The sequence below is a fragment of the Cavia porcellus genome, unplaced genomic scaffold (assembly GCF_034190915.1).
Source record: "Cavia porcellus strain 051 isolate PalLab524CR breed Dunkin Hartley unplaced genomic scaffold, mCavPor4.1 scaffold_20, whole genome shotgun sequence".
Lineage (NCBI taxonomy): Eukaryota > Metazoa > Chordata > Mammalia > Rodentia > Caviidae > Cavia > Cavia porcellus.
The window spans coordinates 40,247,474-40,263,740 of NW_026947503.1; the positions used below are offsets into that span (position 1 = coordinate 40,247,474).

At 36.8% G+C, this 16,267-nt stretch overlaps 1 long non-coding RNA gene across 1 annotated transcript in view; it reads right to left on the bottom strand.

Annotated features, from left to right (window-relative positions):
• The window catches only part of LOC134471873 (uncharacterized), a 59,875-nt gene extending 44,171 nt beyond the window's left edge, over window positions 1-15,704 (bottom strand). The window contains exon 1 of the long non-coding RNA XR_010041580.1: window positions 15,358-15,704. This is a non-coding gene — a long non-coding RNA (uncharacterized LOC134471873). The remainder of the gene's footprint in view (window positions 1-15,357) is intronic.
• Between the last annotated feature and the right edge of the window lie 563 nt (window positions 15,705-16,267).

The following is a 16,267-nucleotide window of genomic DNA, read 5'->3' on the forward strand; positions in this document are numbered from 1 at the left end:
AGGACTTAGTATATCTTAAGATATGAATCTTTTAGCCTGGGCAGTTCCATATTTTCCAGGCAATATTATTCCATAAATCTTAACATTTAAAAAATATTGATAATAAAAAGATAAACTTTTAAAACCAGAACAAATCAACAGCTTTGACTTTGGAAGCAAAACAACAAAACTGCCTGCCAGATCAAGTCACAAATATCTGCCAAGTCTTCAGCTCACAGATAAAATGGAGCTTGTAAGGAAGTCTTTCAAAACATAAATGAATTACGTACAGGCTATCAGGCCAGAAAGCAGAGATAAGGACACACATTAGGAAAAAGAAGGCTGGACACGTTGGATAGAGTTGGATTACAGAGGCAGGGGAATTTCGGTTCTTCTGTCCTTTTCCTTTTATCCTTAAAAACTCCTCTTGCTCAGAAAATAAATTCTGTCACCGTAGGCAACAGTTTCATCTCCAGCTCCAGCTCGTCTGCAAGCCCAACATGCTTTCTGTTTTCCCATCACATCTGTAACATTTAACTTTAATGCCTCTGCCCCAGAGAAGGTGCTGAACACATTTCAATGCACCAACCACAGATATGGCCTGAAGAACTAGTCACTTGGCAGAGAAGCAGCGGGTGACCTTTCCTATTGATATTGTCTGCAGAACAGCTTGGCCACATGGACAAGAATGAGTTATCCTCAGATGGGAAAAGAAAATGGCAGATCCCTTCAGCAACACTGGATTTATTAGAGAAAGACTGCCCATGGCAGAGTGTAGAAACCATGAAAATGGATCCACAGAGCAGAGCCTTCCTGCTGTAAAAGCTGCCTGTGTTGCATTCTGTTGTGACCCTAACTGGCAACAAGTTATCATGTTTCTGTAATATTTTCCCTAGGAAATTGCAATCTGCATGAATGAGCTTCCAGTTTTCCTTCCTCCTTTTCTTCTAATCTGATGATCAATTTCCCTGGCCTCATGGCTACTCTATTTCTACAGTTCCAAGAACAACTTGTGATACAACTAAGAAATCTCTTGTCCTCAGACCTTAGGAATTTTTTTCTTTTTTCTTTTCTTTTTTTTTTTTTTTTTAGACCTTGGGATTTTAACCTTCTGCCTTTAACAATCTTCTGTCCAAGTTGGAACTACATTAAAAATTAAACTACTGCTTATGTGTTGGTAACTTTCATTTGAACCTGAGGTTTGTGATGAAGGATAAGGTTTAATGATGGTATAGGTCAGTGAATTTTAATTATTTTGAATTGCATAATTTGTTTGCTTTTTTTTAAAGAACAAAACTTCACAGAATCCCAATGTAGAAAACAAATGAAGCACAGTTCCTCTGATTAAAGATTAGCGTCAGCAGGGGAATGATTCATCCTCCCCAAAGCAGAGGCGGATGCCTATGTCTCTTGGACCTCTGAGGATGAATACTGCATCCTCAGAGGTCCAAGGGCCTTTCCCAGTGCACAGGGACAGCTCTACATATGCATTTGCACCATCAGAACACAGCAGTCAACTTTTGGGGGAAGAGGGACATAGAGAGAGGTAGAACAAATGTACTAGGCTATGGTTAAATAAGAGAAAATTCTCCTGTGCTATTGCCCAGTTGATTAGTTTTACATGATGATAATGTACTACATACATGAAAAAGCAAGAAGGATTTTGAATGATTTTACCATAAAGAAAGGATAAATATTTGTGAAGATAAATAGGCTTCACCTGATTTAAACATTTCACAAAGTACAAATATATTTATGGAAATATCATGATATTCCATAATATCTATAGTTCTTATGTCTTATTGGTTAAAAAATAAATGTAGTGTATGTTTTTTTAAAGGCCAATTCCTCAAAGAGACAATAAATGTGAGTCTTCTAAAAAATGTTACTATATATATGGTGAAAAAATAAGGTGAATATTCAGATTTTTTACATTTATTAAAGTAAATGACATAGAGTCACAAACCCCCCTCAGAATGCTTCCCTTTGCTTCAAACATATTTATGCCACCATTCTTGCCATTTTGGGAGGCAGTTCTAGAAGTGCTCTCTCTTGTGTCTTTATGATGTATGATCAAAAATTCAGTGAAGGCTGCTGCTACGTGCCATCCAGCGGAAAGGTAGGCTCCTAAAAACATGACAGTGGATCCTCCTATTCCTTATGTACCGAAAACAGCATGGTGTCACTTCTGGCTCTTTCCCAAGTCAAAATGATTGTGAAAGGTAAACATTTTGAAGTGATTCAGACATCAAGTCAGCCATGATAGCAACAAAGATTTTGATAGAACAATTACCCCCCTAGTTGCAAGTTAGATTGTGTTTCATCCTTCACAATTGTAACAAGTTACTTAATCTCTTAAAGTTGCTCTGGGATATAGGGTTAAGTGGGAGAGGATGAACAGATTATCTGGAACACTACTTAGTTTAGACCTATCCCCAAAGCGCCACTGGCCTTCCAGCTGAAGTCACTGTTTTAAATGAGTTTGTAATGAATTCAGGAGTGAGTACAAAACAGCTAAGAATATGTTGTGGTGTTCAGTGCCATAACAGAAATATTCATTAGTTGTTCTGGAAAATATAATGTCAAACTTTTCTACATTTAGATTACAGGTGAGTTTTCAAAAGGAAAAGCTTTAGAAGGATAAGGCCACATTCATATGCAAAGCAGACAGGTGGGTACTCCACGCAGTAAAAACACTGAGCAATATCGCAGAGGCAAATAAGTTCCTGAGGACTCAGAATAGGCACAGCACAAGGAATGGGATCCTGAGGTTGCACAGGTCTTGTCTGTCTGCATGTCTTCCAAGTAAGCATCAACTATGATGCAACAGTAAGTAGTATAGGGAGATAAAGATGCAGAAATTTTTTTCAGTTTTCATTGGGTTGCAGAGCTTGGTAGAGTCCAGACTTTACATGCAATGGAAACCACCAGTGGTGTTTACCCGTTGTAGTATGCTTAGAACCTGGTTTTAAAACATAATGCTAGTTTCAACTAGGAAGTCAAGTTCACTTTCAACACTGATTCCAAGCCAGCAAAAAGGAAGGTGCTTAGGGTCTGGGGATTTAGCTCAGTGGCATAAGCACCTGCCGTGCAAGCCTGCAGTCGTGGGTTCGATCCCTGGTACCAATAAAAAGGAAAAAGACAAAAAAAAAAAAAAAAAAAAAAAAAAAAAAAAGGAAGGTGAAATAATCCAGCAGGTGATGTTAACATAATAAGAACTAGTATTTATCTTCATATATGCTGGGCATATTTCTAAAAGCATATTGTCACATTACTTCATGTAATCTGTTAGAGAAAACACTACTATCATTCCCATTTTAGAGGTGAAGAAATTAAATCACTGAGAAGTAAAACAAGATAGTCTAAATTACTCAGCAGTTGAGTCCACAGGAAATGTGACTGATGATAAAGATTCAAATTGAAATCATTGTGCTTCAATAACATTGAACAGGAGAGCTTGTGGCCCAACTTAATTTGAAGTTTCCTGTCTTGGAAAACTAGGAGATAATGACATCATTAAGTGACAAGAACAATTAAGAGAGTGCGTAGATATGCTGAAGAAATGAAGACAGGCGGTCAGGAAATTGGTAGGTAAGCCAGGATTTCAATAAGAAATTGTCTTATGTTTTTGTAGTGTTAATTTCTTTACATAGGCAATTAAGAGTCATAAGGTGTAGGTAGCCCGATAGAAGATAAGTAGATAGATAGATTCCATTTTATCCACCTAAAATAAAAGCCTTTTCAGTTTAAATGTTCTAGCATTGTGCTTGCTGACTTTTGATCCTTAATCTTCTTGACCTTTCAGAATTTAATATCTAAGAGCCATAGAAAGACGGGGATATATATACCATAAAATACATCAGGACATTGTTAAAAATACATTTTTTAAAAAATTAATGCGTTTGGAAAATGCCTAAAACAAAGATTTTCTGGACATATTTTTTCCAGGAGACCTTAATTATTATATATAACACATTTCTTCTCTATTTTCCAAATAAAGATAAAAACACAAAAAAGAGATAATGCAACTAACTCAAGTTTTCATTCATATCACATGTTAGGGTCCCGTCAGGACTAGACTAAGTAAAATTGCTGTGGAAAGTTTGAGATGCATTTTTAGGTGATACTCTGAGGTTTTTTAAAAGCCATCTGTAATTTTTGTTCTAAGATCAACATGCTTCTTCTATACCACCATAATTGAGAAAGGATACAGTGAAATGCAGTACTGGAAAGCAGTCTTGTGATCCTTTCAGAAGATGAACCTGCAGCTGAGGTGGTCACATGACACCATGCCTTGTAAAGAAGTAGACAGATACATCTTGAGGCACACCACAGACTTCTTTCCTACCGTACAGAATTACCCAAATCTTGAACTGTCTTTATCTGTTTTTGAGACAAGCCCAACTACCAATAGCTATAAAATGCTACACCATTTGAGATCTGTTCTGAAATTCATGATAGTGGATACTATCCTTCCTTGTTTGCTCTACAAAATAGTTAGTTTGTAAAAAGCAAAAAAAAAAAAAAATTCAACTTTTATTAACTGCTAGTCTATTCATGAACAAGAAACACAGTAGGAGCTCAAGATACTTATTGGTATACTTTGCCTTGACATGATTTAGTCTACTTTACAAATTGTGTAACAGTATTCTGTAAAGAAATGAAAACACTATTTCCAACAATGACAGCTCTATATTAGTTTGATACTTTATTCTTTATTGTATTGTTTTAAAAGATACATACAGTTAATTAGGATAGGTGGAATTCATTCACAGTGATTCAGTTGTTGATTCTCTTTTATGATCACATTTCACTAACAAACCACCTCTTCTTTTCATATCCAAGCATGACATTTTCATTTTTCTCTCCTTCTGTAAGCCAAGTTGCTTATTTATATCCTGTGATCCTTAGAGGATAACTCTGGGCTTACGCTTTCCTTTTCATTGTTTATTATAATAAGCATTTATAAAATATTGTGTTGACATGCTAAGTTGAAGTTTCTGGCTAGAAGAGAAGCTACTATTAAATATGGATTGCTTTAAAGCCTGGAAATAAATCTGGCTGGACACAGGGTCACAGAGGTCCCAAGCACTCTGGATTTCCATCTAAGAAGGATTCGGGTTGTGTGGGGGTGGAGTGGGTGGAGTGCACACACAACTCTAATTCTTGCTATAAGCATGTTAGCAGAGGTCAGTTAGACCTAAAGAGATGCGTTTTATAATCTAGAAACTCAAAGGTTCTATTTTCACAGGTTTTCTTATCTTCTATTAAATTATTTGAAAGCTTTGAATAAAGCAGATAAAACAAACAAACATCACTTCCACTTCCCCCCAAGCTTACTCACCTGGTTTGCGTACACTGCATTATTTATTCATTATTTCCTTTTAGGAGTTTAAACAAAAACTCAACTGTTTTTTTTTTTTTTTATTATTGGCACAAAGGAGTACTTCACTGGAATAGAGTGTGAAGAACTTGATGCAGGAAAGCCAAGTTCGATGGCAAATTGAAGAATTCACTTTGCCATTTTGCTTTGGTCTTTCCCTTCAGATGAGAACATTTGGTTTGGCCCAGGTTGAAACAAAACTGTTTTCCATACTGGATGCCTCTAATGTCATTTTGTATGAACCCACCTGTTTTGTACTAACTTACCCATGTAAAAACAATCTAGTGACTAGTAAGTGAACAAAAATGAGCTGTGGCCAACCTGGGAAGGGTCTCAATTGAAAGACTGATGAATTTGGTAATAGGAAGTCACTGAAGATTTGTAAGCAGAGCATAAACTGCTTTTTAGTTTGCTTTCTTTTGTTTTTAGTTAGGATTTGTATACTTTGATAAATGTTTTCTGAAATAACTGAGCTACTCCTGAGATAAGCAGATGGAAACATTTAGACATGGAAGGTTCTGGAATGTTTAACTTGGGTCATTGTTTTATTCAACACTTGTAGAGTTGATGCCATGGGCAAATAGAACTTATGAGCTAGATTCAACATCATAAGGGCTTTAAAATTGCATTGTGGCAAAAATAAATAATCATTTATCCTGTTTTCTTTTTAAATAAGAAACTATAAGTCAAGAATTTGGCATTATATTAAGGAAATAATGTTTCATATTTGCCTCCAATAAATATTTATTAGTTGTCTACTATATTTTTGAGAACTTAACTCAATTTTTAATTCTTGTGTTCAAATAATTCTAAGTATTCTTAAGAAGAAAAGCTATTCACATGTTAGTGGGAATCTGGTAGTATAACTATAATTGCCTTTATTGGAATTCTTCACAGATTGCCAAGAAATTGCTCCAGTATACTGTCAAAGAATCAAGACAACATCCAAGTTATTGGATGAGTGGAACAATGTTATCATCTCTCTTTCTGAGAAGAAAGCACACAAGTTTCCCTGGTGCCACATAGCTGGAGTAGATTCGTGAGTAGAAGCACACATAGCGAAACAGTTGTTTCTTCCAAAACTGCAACACAAGAGATGTCACACATAATATACCAGCTCATAGGGGTGAGTAATCCCCACTATTGAACTGGTATTATGATGTTATGTTTCATAAAGGACAAAGAATTCTAACTGGATCTTGAAGAAAGGCAGGATTTGGGAACTAAAACAAGACTCAGGCTCTGGGCAGGTTATGTGTGGAGGGCTTCTATTGACTGCTTATAGGAATCAGCTTTCAGGACCAAGTGTCACGTTAATGACATAGTACAGCATATATGCTTTCTTATGTGCCCTTCTTGCCACAGTATTCAGATTTGAAAGTAGGCGAGAGAAAGTTCCTGCAGAGGAAGAGTTTGGATTTTACAAAACAAACAGAAATAGATTCATAATAGCAACAATTTGTTCTCAAGATGTTAGAGTTTATTTTATTTTCCAGACTACCCTCTCTAACGTAGGGTTTCAAAATGGCCTTGAATCTTATTTATATTCTCTTAGAATGCTTACAGGTTTGTTATCTAATGTCCTCTGCTGAATGATTTCTGAGTTATTTCTCTGAATTATCTTGAGATCTCCACAGAGATGTACTCTGCTAGCCTTACTTGTAGCCTGAGGCAGCCAAAGCACTGCTGTGGGACTGGGAGGTGGTAGCTGGAGGAGCACTTAGGCCTAACTTTCTTTCAGCAAATACAACCTCTGATGAGGCTGATTGCATCTGACAACATCCCCATCAGGGCCGACCACATTCGCTTTTGCCTCTCACCCTGTCAGACTACAGAACACCAGGGTCCCTCATCTGCTAGCAGGAGGAGAAGGTTATATCTGGGCCAAATGCAGAAAGGGGAAAATAGGAAACAGTTGTCAAATTTAGTGAAAACTGAAGATCTGGGCCATTGATTCAGAGGTCCCCAATGCTTCATAGAATTCTACCTAAGTTGGAGGAAGAAATAAAAGAAACACACTACCAACATAATAGCTGTCAAAATGTTAAAATAACTCTCTGAAAGTCATGTGGAAGAGAGGCCAGGATTTCTCTTTGATAAGGTTCAGACAAGATGAGAAAGAACTGAATGACATCCCAAGAATTCTAAAATAAAAACAGGTCTGTACCAGGGGTAAAGCAAGATTGCAGATCGCTCCTTTGCAAAACAGGGTCATGCAGATATGAATAGCAGATTGAACTACATCCAGGCTTATATGCCAGCACATGTCTGAGTTTCTAGCATAATTCTGGAACTGACAGAAAAGTCAGAGTAGGGAGAATTTACCACTAGCTATAGTAAGAGGGCCTCTCACAGGTCTAAACAACAGGGCGTGATAACAATAGGTGGGTGGCAAAAACTTGAAACAACTCAAGAATGCTAAAGGAGGAGATATGATGATAACAAATTATAGATTTAAACTGAGTAGAAGACGGATACAAACCATACCATACTGTAGGGAGGAAAGTGACCACTAAACTGAGCATTCTTAACAGGAATATAGCAACTGGAGCACTGAAAAACACGTTTGTTTTTTATTTTCATGTTGGTTATACTATAATTGGTGAACTTGTTGTTATGTTTTCTGTCTGGATGTCCCCCCAAAGCCTCATACAGTCATAGGGAAAAGCTTTTCATAGGTGGCTAAATCTAAAGTTTGTAACTGATTCATGGGCCAGTGCTGGGATTATGGGTGAGAGTGCTACACCCACCCCAGGGAAGATTAGCCTTTGTAAACTACAAGGAACAGAAAGAGGCTTCCCTTGTGTTCTCTCTTGTTGCTTTTCCTGTCTCTGTCATGATGAACTGTTGCCCCCCTGTCAAGTACCACTCTACTTTGGAGTCAACCAATTATGGGCTGAAATCTCTACAAACTATGAGCTAAATAAGCCTTTTCCCCTTTAATTTTGGGTGTCAGGATTTTGTCTTAGCAATATAAAAAGTAACTAAGACACTTGTCCATATAAAAATTAGTAGTTCAGCTACAAGAAGACTAATATGCTAGTACAGTGTAAAGGTATAAAGAACAAAACTAGAGTGTATAAGGACTCTTCAAGAAGAATGAATCAGGCCTGGGAAAAAGAAACTAAAAATGAAATGACAATTATCTTTAGATACTTACCTTGGAAGGCACATTAATCTTGGAAGCACATTTTTATGGTTTGTAACTTAGGTGTACATAGGTGGGGCTTTTTGGACTGGTTGAATCTAGGGTGTGTGATGTTGGGATTAAGGGTGTGTGGGACCAAAGTAGCCCACTAGTTGGAATTAGCATAGTTCTGGGTGTGTCTAAATGCACTTACTAAAGACAGAGCCCCACCCTGGGTAAGGCTGGCACTAAGCAAAAAGGTTTGTAGCCCGAATGGGGAGGCAGTCTCACCGCTTTGCTGCTGCTACTGCTTCCTGCCTCCTCTGCCATGGACATTTGCCCCTCTGCCATGCCGCTCTGCTTGGAACCAGTCAACTGTAGACTGAAACCTATACAAATTCTGAGCTAGAGTTAATCTTTCCTGTTTTCATTTGGGGTGTTAGATATTTTGTCCTGACAACACAAAATGTAACTAAGACATTTATCTTGGATTGAAAATTATTATTTTTCTATAATATGTTTTATCTTTCAAGTTTTATCTGTTTAATATTTCCTTTAGTTTTCCAACTCTCTAATTTTTGGAATTTTATGATGTAAAATAAATAATGGGAAGAAACCAACACATTCATTTAACGTTGTCAGGAGAGAATGAAACTGGCAAATTCTCAGAAGAAGAGTAATCTGATAGAAAGACAAGTAACTAATGCAATAGGAACAACACAGAGCAGTAACCAAGTGAGACAAATGGTTCTGCTGAGATGGGAAAATAAAGGAATCTCTGAAAAGTGGAAGAGAATAGTAACCTAATAACACTTTTGAATACTATGTAAAGGGATCCTTTGCTGGTTTTACAGGAATGAGAATTAAAGTTCAAAGGGAGTAGAATGATAGTGGAAATTACACTCCGTGAGGAAGCAGACTACTTGAACTTTAGTGTCAGTTATCATTCCTAATACCATTACCTTGGACAGCGCCTTTAAACTCTTAGACTGAGTTCTTCATATGCCTAAATGCATAAGGAAAAAAAAGATGCATTACCTATGGTAAACTAATTCCTCATCCTTTATTTTCCTTCCTAGAGAAACTTGAAACCAAAGAAATTGATAAGGTCATTTCTTAGGACACAGCTGCAGTGGGTGGCAGTCCATTCAGCCATCCAGGCACTCTGGTTCGTGAGACATTATTTCCAACAGCTGGGTTTGTGTCTGGAATTCCATATGCACAATATTCTAAATTGAAGTTCAACTAGTTGATAAAATTGTGTTGGTCCCATCTGACTTCATGACTACACGCAATGCAAGTTAGGTAGTATACGTTAAATATTATCTGCTATTCTGGGATTCATTCTCTATGCAGATCCTTTAACAAAACTATCTCTCCAAATAAATTTGTTTCTAAAGAAGGTTTAATTTTGTTCCTGAACTCTAAGTAATTCATCTAAAGTCTCCCACAGTGCTTGTGATAAGGTCCATAGAGCATCCAGGAAGAGTTATTATTTAATAGCATTCACCATAACAATCCTTTGTTATTACCCAAGGTCTTTCTGTCTTCCAGGAGACTTAAGTGGAATATAATAGAAATAATCACCTTTGAATCTTTCAAGTCTATGAAGATGGACTAATCTCTGTCATTATTCTAAAGATACAATGTTTCCTTTAGTTCTTAGGGAATCTGCTGGGTTTTAGGAGTTATGACTCTGCAAGGCAGAAGGGTAATATGTGAATTATGACTATTACTGAAAGTATATCTTTCCTATCTATTGAACAGTGACCACAGAGTGAATTTGTGAATGCTCTGGGTCAATTGTGACATTCTGTCAGCTCTAAATTCTTTTTACCACCTGATATCCATAAGTCTCATCTATGATCTCTAGACCACAGATTTACTAGAAATTAGTGTTTTCACAGGGCCATTGTCCAATAATTTCCCCCCAAACCCAGGTATTTCCTAGCAGTCAAGACATCATTAACCTTGAATTTGCCACAAATCTCTTTGGAGAATAATGAGAAGATATGTAGTGAATACTTAGAAAGTCATTACAGAGTTTGTTATGGTTTATTTCCTCTAAAATTCATGTACAAATTTAACAGCCATTGCAATAGTACTAGGAAGTGAGATTTTAATAGGTAACTATATCATGAAGGCTCCATTCTCATGAGTGACACTGATGACATTGTACAAAGGTGTTTGGCTCTGTATTTCACACTCTTGCCTTCTTGCCTTTCACCATATGGTGAGCCAGCAAGAAGGCTCACACCAGATACAGTCGCCTTGATATTGGACTCCAGAACTGTGAGCCAATAAAGTTCTGTTCTTTATAAATTACCTAATGTCATGTATATTGTTATGGAAACACAAAACAGGCTAAGGCAGTGTCACGTGTGTGACTTTCTCTTCATTTAAGTGGTGTAAGCCAGATTTATAATTTGGGTGAGGAATTCAACTATCGATGGCTTTGATTCAAGTGAAATTCATCTGTCTCTGAGTCACATTAACTAAAATTATAGTGAAATGTTGTCCCTTTTCAGCTCTGAGTAGCCACAGTCAAACTATCATTGCCAAAATTTTATGTAGATCAGATCACTCTGCTTACCAATTATGCTCGGCTGACTTTAATAATAGCATCCCTATCTTGAATCAGATCATTATTAACCAATATGTTCTTGTTGTTATTCTGACTGCTGAGGATTTACATTGAACCAGAAACTCATTTGTATAATTGCATTTCCTACATCTTTTATCTTAGTCCAAAGATAATAGTCATTTAAGTAAGTTGTTTCTAAAGTTTCATGGTGCTTCTACTAATCTGTCTGTCTGTCTGTCTGTCTGTCTCTCTCTCTCCAATTCTTTTCCCTAATGCTCCCTAGCTCTGCCCTTCCTCTCCCTTCTTCTCCCTCACCCTCATCCTCTCTCCTTTCCTCCTTTTCTCTCTTTCCTTAGTCAAATCCACCTAGACCCCCTTGCAGGTAGTTCTAAATGTACTGGAAGGGTGTGATGAATCTAAGCAATTTTTTTTCCTTTTAAGATTTTGTATTCCTCACTTTACATTACACCAAGGAATTTCCAGTCTCTTTATTTGACATAGGCTGTAATTTATTTGAGTTTTAGTAAAAAATAAAATTAAATCTGTTTAAAGCCCTAGCCCATTAAATCCAGAATCTCTACCATTATATCAAAATCGATAAGCAACTTGATGTAAAATATTTCTCTTTGTATGGCTTAGCACACTTAGGACCAATTCTCATATACGATCTCCAAGATCTTTTCCTGGTGCAAAATATTGAAATGTAGGAGTCAACATTAGGTTTGATCTGTAATGGTTTGGTAAGAACATATCACAATCTAACTGAATATAACAAGTTAGGTGGTTGGGGGAGAAATCTAGCATCCCTGCTCTGTGAAGTCAGTATCTGTAAGCATTATGGGATCAGACTTATCCGACAAGAGAGAGGGACTGCTTTTACTGCCCGAGGAGGTTCTGGGCTTAAAGTTATTCAAATCTCCAAAGTGTCATGATTTCAATTCTACATAATCTAACTCTTTACAAACCATGTCATTTCATGTGTTTAACAGTGTTTTAAGATATTTTCATGTTATACCACTATCTCACAATTAAAATTCAATTCAGGTATCTCTTTGGCATACTGATTTCCATTTTTTGCATGCACATCCAGAAATGGAGTTGCTAGGTCAAATGATGTTTTCGTTTTTAATTATTTGAGGACCATCCATACTGTTTCCCATAAAAGCTGTACTAACTTACATCCCCACAAATAATATACTGGAGCTCCTCTTTCCCATATCCTCATCAGAGTTTGAAATTTTTTGTCTTTAAAATGGCAACTGGAGTGAAGTGATATTTCAATGTGGTTCTGATTTGTATTTCTCTGCTGAAAGAAAATCAGAAATTTCTGCATTGTCTATTTGTTGCGACACTATTCTTAACAGTGAAGACACAGAAACAGTGTGAATGTCTATGTACAGTTGAATAAAGAAAATGTAATGTTCACACAACAGACTATTTTTTCAGCCATGAAAAGAATAAAATCTTGCCATTTGTGTAAACATAGATGAACCTGAAGGACATTATGTTAAATAAACCAATCACGGAAAAACAAAAACTACATTATTTCACTTATATGTGGAAGCAAAAATGCTGGTCATATAGAAGAGAACTAAGAGACACTAGACTTGTAAGACGGGAAGGAGAAATTAGTCAATGAGTTCAAACTTATAGTTAGAAAAAATAAGTTCTAGAGCCCTACAGCACAGTAGGATGCTTGTAGAAAATAATTTTCTGGGTATTTGGAAAAAAAAGATTTTGAATGTTTTCAATACAAAAAATGGGGTAGTTGACAAGATAATTGTCCTAATGTGATCATTACAGATTGTATTCAGGTATTAAAATATCACACAAATATGTATAATTATTATGCATAATTTTTTAAAAACTAAGACACCTGAAACCTTAGAATATTATAATTCATAAATTCTCTTGGTCCTCTGAGGGCATTGCTTTCTTAGGAATATACAATAGAAGAGGCTGGTGGTCTCTTTCATCTTCTAAAACTGGATCTGGCATTCTGTCCCCCCACACCAAACAAAGAGGACAGCCCTGCTTAGTTTTGTGCCAGTTCTTAAGTCCATAAACACACAATAGGAAATTTTTCCTCACAGTATTTTATAACTTTAAATAAAGTATATTCTCCAGCAATTTTAGTTTTAGAAGTTTGTACCTAATAGAGTGGAGAAAAACACTTTATTTGTTCCAAAGCATTTCATTTCATCCTCCTAAAATGTGATTGATGTCCAAATAAAACAGGGTAATTTTGCCACATACCTGGAATACCATCTGCTGCAAAGAATAACACTAGGCAAAAATTCCACAAAAATGTGTTCTGTGAGCAGTATTTGAATCCACACTTCTAAAACAGAGTAGACTGTCATAATTCAAAGGTGATGTTTCTAACATCACCTTTTAACCATCTTTGATTAAGACATTTTTTTCATTTGGTCTTGTATACATTAAATTTTTCAACACTTATCCATACATGTTTACTTGAATTATCTCACTGATTTTGGTGTGCATCATACAACCCAGACAAAAAGACACAGCCTTCGAGCTGCTGGATGAAACTATCTACCCTAACTTCCTCTCTGACCAATGGGCAGACACTGTTTCTAAAGTGACATAATGTGAGCTCTTTGGAACAGAGCTCAAGACAGTCACCCTAGGATAATTCATTTAACACTTAAAATGTCCATGAGAGTAGCTGGTACTCTTGATCTGCTACTTATGTTTTGTTTTCTCTACCCCAAGAGAGAAAATGGGTCAGCCAGGCTGAACATAAACCTGTCAACAATTTGATTTATGAGGTCTGTGTCCTAGTTTTGCTCCCAAAACGTTAAACAAATAGGCTTTCATTCAATCATTACAGTTTTATTCCTTTGAGGTTTGGGGCTTTTAATCCTTAAGACATTGATTAAATTCCTGTTAGTAGTCACAAGTCATGTCATTACCAGTACACTTTGTAGAAATCTCTAAGACTGGACTATCAGATTAAAGCCTGAGAGAATCAGGAATTTGGGTAGAAAGACAGACATAATTCAGGTTTTTCTAATTTCTCCCAGTTTTTCTCCAGGAAGGTCTTTGGTGACCTGGCATATCAACACCCCTCTGGCGTCTTCATGGTTCCAAGAATTTTAATTTAAAGTAGGCTGGCCTCAGTCAAAAGAACTCTAAAGCTATTGAACAAGAATAAGAAAGCCAATTTCTATCAGCTAAGAGTCAATCTCAAGACATTGGGTAAAGGCATTTCTCTGAAACAAGCCTCCTACACCTTGATGAAAAGACCTGGAGCCCCACTAGGTTTTTTAATATTGCCTCCACCATGACTGCAAAAGGCCCCCATACTGAATTTTAAAATTTAAGTACTTTTTCTAGGAATGACCTTTGGGGATTCTCATCCAGGATGCTAGCCTTTTAAAATCCATAATAAAGGGCTGTCAGATACTGTGAGACATCCTAACATATTACCCCAGCACTGAGATCAATCACATCCCAGGGTCTGAGATTCAATATATCTTGTCGAAAAGATGCAAAGTTTTCAGAATACATTATGGTGAAGCTTGCAAATCCCTCAGACATAAACTAGGAAATCTGCCTGACATACTTTCATGTCACTGATTCTTTGCTGGGCACCTGGCTGAGTGCAGAGACTCTTTAGGGCCATTTCTGAGGGAGAAAAATGGAAAAGTCAGCTCCAGAGGTTCAGCTGCCTATTCCCCGCATCAGCCAGGACTGTGGGGTTAATGAAACTTGACCTTTTTACATGTAAGGAAGAAGGAACGGTAAAAAATAGAAATGGAAAGAAAAGAGTGAGAAAATAAACAGAAGCAAAGATTTATTTTTATTTCAATAAAAAACACAGAGGAAAAATATTTTTCCTCAAAATTTTAGATCTTGTGTTATATAATATATGCATAACCGTAGCTCTTTCTTTTGATAGTTTGGTGAGTCAAGAACTGCCTTCTCAGACATTTATCACTCCCGATTAGCTTCAGTGCTATGGTTTTACAGCCTGACAGAAACTACATTTCTCTCCTTTAGAGTCTTGAGTTTTTCCAAAACCTCTTCCTGCTGGCCTTTCAGGGTTGCTAATCCTTTGTCTTAGCCAGAAGTGACGTTGGAATTAGTGTAGAAACAAAGCATGAGCTACCACCCAGTGACTTTTGCAAAGCACTCGTCCCCTCAAGAACATCACCCCACTCTGTACTTCTCTGACTTGCACGCCCACCTCTTTTTAAATGTCAGTGTCATCAATTACTGGCATTAATGAAGTCAGAAAAATGAAATCATGAAACTCACCAGAGAACAAGCCTTTGTGTCACTGCCGTGATGGCTTGGCTGACACGAATGACCCCACAACAACAGCTGCTTGCACATGATTACTTCCTCCTCTTGGCTGTTAGAAAGTCCAAAGTAGAGACCTGGTAACCCTTACGAAGGGCTTACATACCTCACGGTTTTAAAACTATTTCAAAGGAACTTCCAAAATAAGGGTTATAAATTAAGTAGATATATTCCTCTAGTGACAAAGAGAGTGCCACAAAATACTCAGAAACAGAAAGTCATGTATATATTCATAGTACCTTGCTCTACTATCAACATGAATAAATAAAGTAAAAATATAGATGGAGCCATGAAACTGTTGCCATCCTTCTTGCAAAATAAATTATGTCTCAGATTTGTAACAAGACCAAATTATTCATGGGGAAAATATGATGAAATCACATTCCATGGATGCACATTAAAACACCTTTCCCCAATTTACTCTGATAATCAGTTAAGTCTGCAGTAAATACTCATTAAAATACAGATTTCTTGCCAAAATCTCAATAAGAGATCCCAAAATGCAGTCTTAAATCCAATAATATTGCATTTCTCTCTTCTTACATTTGAGTCTATTAGTCTCTCCAGAGTTATCAGATGAGATACAACAAGGACTGAGATCCCAACTCCTTCTGCCTTATGATCCTGCCTTTTCACAGGTACAGAAGTCATCATGGTCTGAAATAGCTTATTACTTCATCCCCCATTCAATCCCATAGGAAAGGGATGGACATAAGAGGATGGAGATGTCATGCCCATTCCTGTTTAAGGACACATCTTAAAAATTTGACACACAATTTTTCATCAGTATAAATAAATTGCCAGACAGCATGAAAATGCATCTTTAGCTTTTTTGCAGAAGACTGGCCTCTGGGTCAGTTGCATA